This window comes from Podarcis vaucheri (genome assembly GCF_965113315.1).
Source record: "Podarcis vaucheri genome assembly, chromosome: 2".
NCBI classification, from domain to species: domain Eukaryota; kingdom Metazoa; phylum Chordata; class Lepidosauria; order Squamata; family Lacertidae; genus Podarcis; species Podarcis vaucheri.
The window spans coordinates 10,147,304-10,161,294 of NC_138760.1; positions in this window are offsets into that span (position 1 = coordinate 10,147,304).

The window sequence follows — 13,991 nt, forward strand, 5'->3', positions numbered from 1 at the left end:
GTTGCAAGTGATCCCCTGAAATGTTTTTCGGTGGAAACAGATGGGTTTTTATCATCGGAAACAGAATTAGCCCTTGACGTCTGAACAACTTTTTTTGAAAAAATCCCTAAGCCGCGCGGTCACAATTTCTGCTCAAAATCTGACGTTCTGCAATTCACAGAAAAGTGTTGGCAAACTGTTGCAAGTGATCCCCTGAAATGTTTTTCGGTGGAAACAGATGGGTTTTTAACATCGGAAACAGAATTAGCCCGCGACGTCTGAACAACCTTTTTTGAAAAAATCCCTAAGCCGCGCGGTCACAATTTCGTCTCAAAATCTGACGTTCTGCAATTCACTCAAAAATGTTGGCAAACTGTTGCAAGTGATCCCCTGAAATGTTTTTCGGTGGAAACAGATGGGTTTTTATCATCGGAAACAGAATTAGCCCTCGACGTCTGAACAACTTTTTTTGAAAAAATCCCTAAGCCGCGCGGTCACAACTTCTTCTCAAAATCTGACGTTCTGCAATTCACAGAAAAATGTTGGCAAACTGTTGCAAGTGATCCCCTGAAATGTTTTTCGGTGGAAACAGATGGGTTTTTATCATCGGAAACAGAATCAGCCCTCGACGTCTTAACAACTTTTTTGGAAAAAATCCCTAAGCCGCGCGGTCACAATTTCTGCAAAAAATCTGACGTTCTGCAATTCACTCAAAAATGTTGGCAAACTGTTGCAAGTGATCCCCTGAAATGTTTTTTGGTGGAAACAGATGGGTTTTTATCATCGGAAACAGAATTAGCCCTCGACGTCTGAACAACTTTTTTTGAAAAAATCCCTAAGCCGCGCGGTCACAATTTCTTCTCAAAATCTGACGTTCTGCAATTCACTGAAAAATGTTGGCAAAGTGTTGCAAGTGATCTCCTGAAATATTTTTCGGTGGAAACAGATGGGTTTTTATCATCGGGAACAGAAATAGCCCTTGACGTCTGAACAACTTTTTTTGAAAAAATCCCTAAGCCGCGCGGTCACAATTTCTTCTCAAAATCTGACGTTCTGCAATTCTCCCAAAAATGTTGGCAAACTGTTGCAAGTGATCCCCTGAAATGTTTTTCAGTGGAAACAGATGGGTTTTTATCATCGGAAACAGAATCAGCCCTCGACGTCTGAACAACTTTTTTGGAAAAAATCCCTAAGCCGCGCGGTCACAATTTCTTCTCAAAATCTGACGTTCTGCAATTCACAGAAAAGTGTTGGCAAACTGTTGCAAGTGATCCCCTGAAATGTTTTTCGGTGGAAACAGATGGGTTTTTATCATCGGAAACAAAATTAGCCCTTGACGTCTGAACAACTGTTTTTGAAAAAATCCCTAAGCCGCGCGGTCACAATTTCTGCTCAAAATCTGACGTTCTGCAATTCACTGAAAAATGTTGGCAAACTGTTGCAAGTCATCCCCTGAAATGTTTTTCGGTGGAAACTGATGGGTTTTTATCATCGGAAACAGACTTAGCCCTCGACGTCTGAACAACTGTTTTTGAAAAAATCCCTAAGCCGCGCGGTCACAATTTCTTCTCAAAATCTGACGTTCTGCAATTCACTAAAAAATGTTGGCAAACTGTTGCAAGTGATCCCCTGAAATGTTTTTCGGTGGAAACAGATGGGTTTTTATCATCGGAAACAGAATTAGCCCTTGACGTCTGAACAAGTGTTTTTGAAAAAATCCCTAAGCCGCGCGGTCACAATTTCTGCTCAAAATCTGACGTTCTGCAATTCACTGAAAAATGTTGGCAAACTGTTGCAAGTGATCCCCTGAAATGTTTTTCGGTGGAAACAGATGGGTTTTTATCATCGGAAACAGAATTAGCCCTTGACGTCTGAACAACTTTTTTTGAAAAAATCCCTAAGCCGCACGGTCACAATTTCTGCTCAAAATCTGACGTTCTGCAATTCACAGAAAAGTGTTGGCAAACTCTTGCAAGTGATCCCCTGAAATGTTTTTCGGTGGAAACAGATGGGTTTTTAACATCGGAAACAGAATTAGCCCGCGACCTCTGAACAACTTTTTTTGAAAAAATCCCTAAGCCGCGCGGTCATAATTTCTAATCAAAATCTGACGTTCTGCAATTCTCCCAAAAATGTTGGCAAACTGTTGCAAGTGATCCCCTGAAATGTTTTTCAGTGGAAATAGATGGGTTTTTATCATCGGAAACAGAATTAGCCCTTGACGTCTGAACAACTTTTTTTGAAGAAATCCCTAAGCCGCGCGGTCACAATTTCTTCTCAAAATCTGACGTTCTGCAATTCTCCCAAAAATGTTGGCAAACTGTTGCAAGTGATCCCCTGAAATGTTTTTCAGTGGAAACAGATGGGTTTTTATCATCGGAAACAGAATTAGCCCTTGACGTCTGAACAACTTTTTTTGAAAAAATCCCTAAGCCGCGCGGTCACAATTTCTGCTCAAAATCTGACGTTCTGCAATTCACAGAAAAGTGTTGGCAAACTGTTGCAAGTGATCCCCTGAAATGTTTTTCGGTGGAAACAGATGGGTTTTTAACATCGGAAACAGAATTAGCCCGCGACGTCTGAACAACCTTTTTTGAAAAAATCCCTAAGCCGCGCGGTCACAATTTCGTCTCAAAATCTGACGTTCTGCAATTCACTCAAAAATGTTGGCAAACTGTTGCAAGTGATCCCCTGAAATGTTTTTCGGTGGAAACAGATGGGTTTTTATCATCGGAAACAGAATTAGCCCTCGACGTCTGAACAACTTTTTTTGAAAAAATCCCTAAGCCGCGCGGTCACAACTTCTTCTCAAAATCTGACGTTCTGCAATTCACAGAAAAATGTTGGCAAACTGTTGCAAGTGATCCCCTGAAATGTTTTTCGGTGGAAACAGATGGGTTTTTATCATCGGAAACAGAATCAGCCCTCGACGTCTTAACAACTTTTTTGGAAAAAATCCCTAAGCCGCGCGGTCACAATTTCTGCAAAAAATCTGACGTTCTGCAATTCACTCAAAAATGTTGGCAAACTGTTGCAAGTGATCCCCTGAAATGTTTTTTGGTGGAAACAGATGGGTTTTTATCATCGGAAACAGAATTAGCCCTCGACGTCTGAACAACTTTTTTTGAAAAAATCCCTAAGCCGCGCGGTCACAATTTCTTCTCAAAATCTGACGTTCTGCAATTCACTGAAAAATGTTGGCAAAGTGTTGCAAGTGATCTCCTGAAATATTTTTCGGTGGAAACAGATGGGTTTTTATCATCGGGAACAGAAATAGCCCTTGACGTCTGAACAACTTTTTTTGAAAAAATCCCTAAGCCGCGCGGTCACAATTTCTTCTCAAAATCTGACGTTCTGCAATTCTCCCAAAAATGTTGGCAAACTGTTGCAAGTGATCCCCTGAAATGTTTTTCAGTGGAAACAGATGGGTTTTTATCATCGGAAACAGAATCAGCCCTCGACGTCTGAACAACTTTTTTGGAAAAAATCCCTAAGCCGCGCGGTCACAATTTCTTCTCAAAATCTGACGTTCTGCAATTCACAGAAAAGTGTTGGCAAACTGTTGCAAGTGATCCCCTGAAATGTTTTACGGTGGAAACAGATGGGTTTTTATCATCGGAAACAGAATTAGCCCTCGACGTCAGAACAATTTTTTTGGAAAAAATCCCTAAGCCGCGCGGTCACAATTTCTTCTCAAAATCTGACGTTCTGCAATTCACTCAAAAATGTTGGCAAACTGTTTCAAGTGATCCCCTGAAATGTTTTTCGGTGGAAACAGATGGGTTTTTAACATCGGAAACAGAATTAGCCCGCGATGTCTGAACAACTTTTTTGGAAAAAATCCCTAAGCCGCGCGGTCACAATTTCTTCTCAAAATCTGACGTTCTGCAATTCACTCAAAAATGTTGGCAAACTGTTTCAAGTGATCCCCTGAAATATTTTTAGGTGGAAACAGATGGGTTTTTATCATCGGAAACAGAATTAGCCCTTGACGTCTGAACAACTTTTTTTGAAAAAATCCCTAAGCCGCGCGGTCACAATTTCTTCTCAAAATCGGACGTTCTGCAATTCACTCAAAAATGTTGGCAAACTGTTGCAAGTGATCCCCTGAAATGTTTTTCGGTGGAAACAGATGGGTTTTTATCATCGGAAACAGAATTAGCCCGCGGCGTCTGAACAACTTTTTTTGAAAAAATCCCTAAGCCGCACGGTCACAATTTCTGCTCAAAATCTGACGTTCTGCAATTCACAGAAAAGTGTTGGCAAACTGTTGCAAGTGATCCCCTGAAATGTTTTTCGGTGGAAACAGATGGGTTTTTAACATCGGAAACAGAATTAGCCCGCGACGTCTGAACAACTTTTTTTGAAAAAATCCCTAAGCCGCGCGGTCATAATTTCTGATCAAAATCTGACGTTCTGCAATTCTCCCCAAAATGTTGGCAAACTGTTGCAAGTGATCCCCTGAAATGTTTTTCAGTGGAAATAGATGGGTTTTTATCATCGGAAACAGAATTAGCCCTTGACGTCTGAACAACTTTTTTTGAAGAAATCCCTAAGCCGCGCGGTCACAATTTCTTCTCAAAATCTGACGTTCTGCAATTCTCCCAAAAATGTTGGCAAACTGTTGCAAGTGATCCCCTGAAATGTTTTTCAGTGGAAACAGATGGGTTTTTATCATCGGAAACAGAATTAGCCCTTGACGTCTGAGCAACTTTTTTTCAAAAAATCCCTAAGCCGCGCGGTCACAATTTCTGCTCAAAATCTGACGTTCTGCAATTCACAGAAAAGTGTTGGCAAACTGTTGCAAGTGATCCCCTGAAATGTTTTTCGGTGGAAACAGATGGGTTTTTATGATCGGAAACAGAATTAGCCCTCGACGTCTGAACAACTTTTTTTGAAAAAATCCCTAAGCCGCGCGGTCACAATTTCTTCTCAAAATCTGACGTTCTGCAATTCACTCAAAAATGTTGGCAAACTGTTGCAAGTGATCCCCTGAAATGTTTTTCGGTGGAAACAGATGGGTTTTTATCATCGGAAACAGAATTAGCCCTCGACGTCAGAACAACTTTTTTGGAAAAAATCCCTAAGCCGCGCGGTCACAATTTCTTCTCAAAATCTGACGTTCTGCAATTCACTCAAAAATGTTGGCAAACTGTTTCAAGTGATCCCCTGAAATATTTTTAGGTGGAAACAGATGGGTTTTTATCATCGGAAACAGAATTAGCCCTCGACGTCTGAACAACTCTTTTTGAAAAAATCCCTAAGCCGCGCGGTCACAATTTCTTCTCAAAATCGGACGTTCTGCAATTCACTCAAAAATGTTGGCAAACTGTTGCAAGTGATCCCCTGAAATGTTTTTCGGTGGAAACAGATGGGTTTTTATCATCGGAAACAGAATCAGCCCTCGACGTCTTAAAACTTTTTTTGAAAAAATCCCTAAGCCGCGCGGTCACAATTTCTGCAAAAAATCTGACGTTCTGCAATTCACAGAAAAGTGTTGGCAAACTGTTGCAAGTGATCCCCTGAAATGTTTTACGGTGGAAACAGATGGGTTTTTATCATCGGAAACAGAATTAGCCCTCGACGTCAGAACAACTTTTTTGGAAAAAATCCCTAAGCCGCGCGGTCACAATTTCTTCTCAAAATCTGACGTTCTGCAATTCACTCAAAAATGTTGGCAAACTGTTGCAAGTGATCCCCTGAAATGTTTTTCGGTGGAAACAGATGGGTTTTTATCATCGGAAACAGAATCAGCCCTCGACGTCTTAAAACTTTTTTTGAAAAAATCCCTAAGCCGCGCGGTCACAATTTCTGCAAAAAATCTGACGTTCTGCAATTCACAGAAAAGTGTTGGCAAACTGTTGCAAGTGATCCCCTGAAATGTTTTACGGTGGAAACAGATGGGTTTTTATCATCGGAAACAGAATTAGCCCTCGACGTCAGAACAACTTTTTTGGAAAAAATCCCTAAGCCGCGCGGTCACAATTTCTTCTCAAAATCTGACGTTCTGCAATTCACTCAAAAATGTTGGCAAACTGTTTCAAGTGATCCCCTGAAATATTTTTAGGTGGAAACAGATGGGTTTTTATCATCGGAAACAGAATTAGCCCTCGACGTCTGAACAACTCTTTTTGGAAAAATCCCTAAGCCGCGCGGTCACAATTTCTTCTCAAAATCGGACGTTCTGCAATTCACTCAAAAATGTTGGCAAACTGTTGCAAGTGATCCCCTGAAATGTTTTTCGGTGGAAACAGATGGGTTTTTATCATCGGAAACAGAATCAGCCCTCGACGTCTTAAAACTTTTTTTGAAAAAATCCCTAAGCCGCGCGGTCACAATTTCTGCAAAAAATCTGACGTTCTGCAATTCACAGAAAAGTGTTGGCAAACTGTTGCAAGTGATCCCCTGAAATGTTTTACGGTGGAAACAGATGGGTTTTTATCATCGGAAACAGAATTAGCCCTCGACGTCAGAACAACTTTTTTGGAAAAAATCCCTAAGCCGCGCGGTCACAATTTCTTCTCAAAATCTGACGTTCTGCAATTCACTCAAAAATGTTGGCAAACTGTTTCAAGTGATCCCCTGAAATGTTTTTCGGTGGAAACAGATGGGTTTTTAACATCGGAAACAGAATTAGCCCGCGACGTCTGAACAACTTTTTTGGAAAAAATCCCTAAGCCGCGCGGTCACAATTTCTTCTCAAAATCTGACGTTCTGCAATTCACTCAAAAATGTTGGCAAACTATTTCAAGTGATCCCCTGAAATATTTTTAGGTGGAAACATATGGGTTTTTATCATCGGAAACAGAATTAGCCCTTGACGTCTGAACAACTTTTTTTGAAAAAATCCCTAAGCCGCGCGGTCACAATTTCTTCTCAAAATTGGACGTTCTGCAATTCACTCAAAAATGTTGGCAAACTGTTGCAAGTGATCCCCTGAAATGTTTTTCGGTGGAAACAGATGGGTTTTTATCATCGGAAACAGAATTAGCTCTTGACGTCTGAACAACTTTTTTTGAAAAAATCCCTAAGCCGCACGGTCACAATTTCTGCTCAAAATCTGACGTTCTGCAATTCACAGAAAAGTGTTGGCAAACTGTTGCAAGTGATCCCCTGAAATGTTTTTCGGTGGAAACAGATGGGTTTTTAACATCGGAAACAGAATTAGCCCGCGACGTCTGAACAACTTTTTTTGAAAAAATCCCTAAGCCGCGCGGTCATAATTTCTAATCAAAATCTGACGTTCTGCAATTCTCCCAAAAATGTTGGCAAACTGTTGCAAGTGATCCCCTGAAATGTTTTTCAGTGGAAATAGATGGGTTTTTATCATCGGAAACAGAATTAGCCCTTGACGTCTGAACAACTTTTTTTGAAGAAATCCCTAAGCCGCGCGGTCACAATTTCTTCTCAAAATCTGACGTTCTGCAATTCTCCCAAAAATGTTGGCAAACTGTTGCAAGTGATCCCCTGAAATGTTTTTCAGTGGAAACAGATGGGTTTTTATCATCGGAAACAGAATTAGCCCTTGACGTCTGAACAACTTTTTTTGAAAAAATCCCTAAGCCGCGCGGTCACAATTTCTGCTCAAAATCTGACGTTCTGCAATTCACAGAAAAGTGTTGGCAAACTGTTGCAAGTGATCCCCTGAAATGTTTTTCGGTGGAAACAGATGGGTTTTTAACATCGGAAACAGAATTAGCCCTCGACGTCAGAACAACTTTTTTGGAAAAAATCCCTAAGCCGCGCGGTCACAATTTCTTCTCAAAATCTGACGTTCTGCAATTCACTCAAAAATGTTGGCAAACTGTTTCAAGTGATCCCCTGAAATGTTTTTCGGTGGAAACAGATGGGTTTTTAACATCGGAAACAGAATTAGCCCGCGACGTCTGAACAACTTTTTTGGAAAAAATCCCTAAGCCGCGCGGTCACAATTTCTTCTCAAAATCTGACGTTCTGCAATTCACTCAAAAATGTTGGCAAACTGTTTCAAGTGATCCCCTGAAATATTTTTAGGTGGAAACATATGGGTTTTTATCATCGGAAACAGAATTAGCCCTTGACGTCTGAACAACTTTTTTTGAAAAAATCCCTAAGCCGCGCGGTCACAATTTCTGCTAAAAATCTGACGTTCTGCAATTCACTCAAAAATGTTGGCAAACTGTTGCAAGTGATCCCCTGAAATGTTTTTCAGTGGAAACAGATGGGTTTTTATTATCGGAAACAGAATTAGCCCTCGACGTCTGAACAACTTTTTTTGAAAAAATCCCTAAGCCGCGCGGTCACAATTTCTTCTCAAAATCTGACGTTCTGCAATACACTCAAAAATGTTGGCAAACTGTTGCAAGTGATCCCCTGAAATGTTTTTCGGTGGAACCAGAAGTGTTTTTATCATCGGAAACAGAATTAGCCCTTGACGTCTGAACAACTGTTTTTGAAAAAATCCCTAAGCCGCGCGGTCACAATTTCTGCTAAGAATCTGACGTTCTGCAAGTCACAGAAAAATGTTGTCAAACTGTTGCAAGTGATCCCCTGAAATGTTTTTCGGTGGAAACAGATGGGTTTTTATCACCGGAAACAGAATTAGCCCTCAATGTCTGAACAACTTTTTTTAAAAAAATCCCTAAGCCGCGCGGTGACAATTTCTTCTCAAAATCTGACGTTCTGCAATTCACTCAAAAATGTTGGCAAACTGTTGCAAGTGATCCCCTGAAATGTTTTTCGGTGGAAACAGATGGGTTTTTATCATCGGAAACAGAATTAGCCCTCGACGTCTGAACAACTTTTTTTGAAAAAATCCCTAAGCCGCGCGGTCACAATTTCTGCTAAAAATCTGACGTTCTGCAAGTCACAGAAAAATGTTGTCAAAGTGTTGCAAGTGATCTCCTGAAATGTTTTTCGGTGGAACCAGATGGGTTTTTATCATCGGGAACAGAATTAGCCCTCGACGTCTTAAAAACTTTTTTTGAAAAAATCCCTAAGCCGCGCGGTCACAATTTCTGCCAAAAATCTGACGTTCTGCAATTCACTCAAAAATGTTGGCAAACTGTTGCAAGTGATCCCCTGAAATGTTTTTGGGTGGAAACAGATGGGTTTTTATCATCGGAAAGAGAATTAGCCTTTGACGTCTGAACAACTGTTTTTGAAAAAATCCCTAAGCCGCGGGGTCACAATTTCTTCTCAAAATCTGACGTTCTGCAATTCACTCAAAAATGTTGGCAAACTGTTGCAAGTGATCCCCTGAAATGTTTTTCGGTGGAAAAAATGGGTTTTTATCATCGGAAACAGAATTAGCCCTTGACGTCTGAACAACTTTTTTTGAAAAAATCCCTAAGCCGCGCGGTCACAATTTCTTCTCAAAATCTGACGTTCTGCAATTCACTCAAAAATGTTGGCAAACTGTTGCAAGTGATCCCCTGAAATGTTTTTCGGTGGAAACAGATGGGTTTTTATCATCGGAAACAGAATTAGCCCTTGACGTCTGAACAACTTTTTTTGAAAAAATCCCTAAGCCGCGCGGTCACAATTTCTGCTAAAAATCTGACGTTCTGCAATTCACAGAAAAATGTTGACAAACCGTTGCAAGTGATCCCCTGAAATGTTTTTCGGTGGAAACAGATGGGTTTTTATCATCGGAAACAGAATTAGCCCTCGACGTCAGAACAACTTTTTTTGAAAAAATCCCTAAGCCGCGCGGTCACAATTTCGTCTCAAAATCTGACGTTCTGCAATTCACTCAAAAATGTTGGCAAACTGTTGCAAGTGATCCCCTGAAATGTTTTTGGGTGGAAACAGATGGGTTTTTATCATCGGAAACAGAATTAGCCCTCGAAGTCTGAACAACTGTTTTTGAAAAAATCCCTAAGCCGCGCGGTCACAATTTCTTCTCAAAATCTGACGTTCTGCAATTAACTCAAAAATGTTGGCAAACTGTTGCAAGTGATCCCCTGAAATGTTTTTCGGTGGAAACAGATGGGTTTTTATCATCGGAAACAGAATTAGCCCGCGACGTCTGAACAACTTTTTTTGAAAAAATCCCTAAGCCGCGCGGTCACAATTTCTGCTAAAAATCTGACGTTCTGCAATTCACTCAAAAATGTTGGCAAACTGTTGCAAGTGATCCCCTGAAATGTTTTTCAGTGGAAACAGATGGGTTTTTATCATCGGAAACAGAATTAGCCCTCGAGGTCTGAACATCTTTTTTTGAAAACATCCCTAAGCCGCGCGGTCACAATTTCTTCTCAAAATCTGACGTTCTGCAATTCACTGAAAAATGTTGGCAAAGTGTTGCAAGTGATCCCCTGAAATGTTTTTCGCTGGAAACAGATGGGTTTTTATCATCGGAAACAGAATTAGCCCGCGACGTCTGAACAACTTTTTTTGAAAAAATCCCTAAGCCGCGCGGTCATAATTTCTAATCAAAATCTGACGTTCTGCAATTCTCCCAAAAATGTTGGCAAACTGTTGCAAGTGATCCCCTGAAATGTTTTTCAGTGGAAATAGATGGGTTTTTATCATCGGAAACAGAATTAGCCCTTGACGTCTGAACAACTTTTTTTGAAGAAATCCCTAAGCCGCGCGGTCACAATTTCTTCTCAAAATCTGACGTTCTGCAATTCTCCCAAAAATGTTGGCAAACTGTTGCAAGTGATCCCCTGAAATGTTTTTCAGTGGAAACAGATGGGTTTTTATCATCGGAAACAGAATTAGCCCTTGACGTCTGAACAACTTTTTTTGAAAAAATCCCTAAGCCGCGCGGTCACAATTTCTGCTCAAAATCTGACGTTCTGCAATTCACAGAAAAGTGTTGGCAAACTGTTGCAAGTGATCCCCTGAAATGTTTTTCGGTGGAAACAGATGGGTTTTTAACATCGGAAACAGAATTAGCCCTCGACGTCAGAACAACTTTTTTGGAAAAAATCCCTAAGCCGCGCGGTCACAATTTCTTCTCAAAATCTGACGTTCTGCAATTCACTCAAAAATGTTGGCAAACTGTTTCAAGTGATCCCCTGAAATGTTTTTCGGTGGAAACAGATGGGTTTTTAACATCGGAAACAGAATTAGCCCGCGACGTCTGAACAACTTTTTTGGAAAAAATCCCTAAGCCGCGCGGTCACAATTTCTTCTCAAAATCTGACGTTCTGCAATTCACTCAAAAATGTTGGCAAACTGTTTCAAGTGATCCCCTGAAATATTTTTAGGTGGAAACATATGGGTTTTTATCATCGGAAACAGAATTAGCCCTTGACGTCTGAACAACTTTTTTTGAAAAAATCCCTAAGCCGCGCGGTCACAATTTCTGCTAAAAATCTGACGTTCTGCAATTCACTCAAAAATGTTGGCAAACTGTTGCAAGTGATCCCCTGAAATGTTTTTCAGTGGAAACAGATGGGTTTTTATTATCGGAAACAGAATTAGCCCTCGACGTCTGAACAACTTTTTTTGAAAAAATCCCTAAGCCGCGCGGTCACAATTTCTTCTCAAAATCTGACGTTCTGCAATACACTCAAAAATGTTGGCAAACTGTTGCAAGTGATCCCCTGAAATGTTTTTCGGTGGAACCAGAAGTGTTTTTATCATCGGAAACAGAATTAGCCCTTGACGTCTGAACAACTGTTTTTGAAAAAATCCCTAAGCCGCGCGGTCACAATTTCTGCTAAGAATCTGACGTTCTGCAAGTCACAGAAAAATGTTGTCAAACTGTTGCAAGTGATCCCCTGAAATGTTTTTCGGTGGAAACAGATGGGTTTTTATCACCGGAAACAGAATTAGCCCTCAATGTCTGAACAACTTTTTTTAAAAAAATCCCTAAGCCGCGCGGTGACAATTTCTTCTCAAAATCTGACGTTCTGCAATTCACTCAAAAATGTTGGCAAACTGTTGCAAGTGATCCCCTGAAATGTTTTTCGGTGGAAACAGATGGGTTTTTATCATCGGAAACAGAATTAGCCCTCGACGTCTGAACAACTTTTTTTGAAAAAATCCCTAAGCCGCGCGGTCACAATTTCTGCTAAAAATCTGACGTTCTGCAAGTCACAGAAAAATGTTGTCAAAGTGTTGCAAGTGATCTCCTGAAATGTTTTTCGGTGGAACCAGATGGGTTTTTATCATCGGGAACAGAATTAGCCCTCGACGTCTTAAAAACTTTTTTTGAAAAAATCCCTAAGCCGCGCGGTCACAATTTCTGCCAAAAATCTGACGTTCTGCAATTCACTCAAAAATGTTGGCAAACTGTTGCAAGTGATCCCCTGAAATGTTTTTGGGTGGAAACAGATGGGTTTTTATCATCGGAAAGAGAATTAGCCTTTGACGTCTGAACAACTGTTTTTGAAAAAATCCCTAAGCCGCGGGGTCACAATTTCTTCTCAAAATCTGACGTTCTGCAATTCACTCAAAAATGTTGGCAAACTGTTGCAAGTGATCCCCTGAAATGTTTTTCGGTGGAAAAAATGGGTTTTTATCATCGGAAACAGAATTAGCCCTTGACGTCTGAACAACTTTTTTTGAAAAAATCCCTAAGCCGCGCGGTCACAATTTCTTCTCAAAATCTGACGTTCTGCAATTCACTCAAAAATGTTGGCAAACTGTTGCAAGTGATCCCCTGAAATGTTTTTCGGTGGAAACAGATGGGTTTTTATCATCGGAAACAGAATTAGCCCTTGACGTCTGAACAACTTTTTTTGAAAAAATCCCTAAGCCGCGCGGTCACAATTTCTGCTAAAAATCTGACGTTCTGCAATTCACAGAAAAATGTTGACAAACCGTTGCAAGTGATCCCCTGAAATGTTTTTCGGTGGAAACAGATGGGTTTTTATCATCGGAAACAGAATTAGCCCTCGACGTCAGAACAACTTTTTTTGAAAAAATCCCTAAGCCGCGCGGTCACAATTTCGTCTCAAAATCTGACGTTCTGCAATTCACTCAAAAATGTTGGCAAACTGTTGCAAGTGATCCCCTGAAATGTTTTTGGGTGGAAACAGATGGGTTTTTATCATCGGAAACAGAATTAGCCCTCGAAGTCTGAACAACTGTTTTTGAAAAAATCCCTAAGCCGCGCGGTCACAATTTCTTCTCAAAATCTGACGTTCTGCAATTAACTCAAAAATGTTGGCAAACTGTTGCAAGTGATCCCCTGAAATGTTTTTCGGTGGAAACAGATGGGTTTTTATCATCGGAAACAGAATTAGCCCGCGACGTCTGAACAACTTTTTTTGAAAAAATCCCTAAGCCGCGCGGTCACAATTTCTGCTAAAAATCTGACGTTCTGCAATTCACTCAAAAATGTTGGCAAACTGTTGCAAGTGATCCCCTGAAATGTTTTTCAGTGGAAACAGATGGGTTTTTATCATCGGAAACAGAATTAGCCCTCGAGGTCTGAACATCTTTTTTTGAAAACATCCCTAAGCCGCGCGGTCACAATTTCTTCTCAAAATCTGACGTTCTGCAATTCACTGAAAAATGTTGGCAAAGTGTTGCAAGTGATCCCCTGAAATGTTTTTCGCTGGAAACAGATGGGTTTTTATCATCGGAAACAGAATTAGCCCTCGAGGTCTGAACATCTTTTTATGAAAACATCCCTAAGCCGCGCGGTCACAATTTCTTCTCAAAATCTGACGTTCTGCAATTCACTGAAAAATGTTGGCAAAGTGTTGCAAGTGATCTCCTGAAATGTTTTTCGGTGGAAACAGATGGGTTTTTATCATCGGAAACAGAATTAGCCCTCGACGTCTGAACAACTTTTTTGGAAAAAATCCCTAAGCCGCGCGGTCACAATTTCTTCTCAAAATCTGACGTTCTGCAATTAACTCAAAAATGTTGGCAAACTGTTGCAAGTGATCCCCTGAAATGTTTTTCGGTGGAAACAGATGGGTTTTTATCATCGGAAACAGAATTAGCCCTCGAGGTCGGAACAACTTTTTTTGAAAAAATCCCTAAGCCGCGCGGTCACAATTTCTTCTCAAAATCTGACGTTCTGCAATTCACTCAAAAATGTTGGCAAACTGTTGCAAGTGATC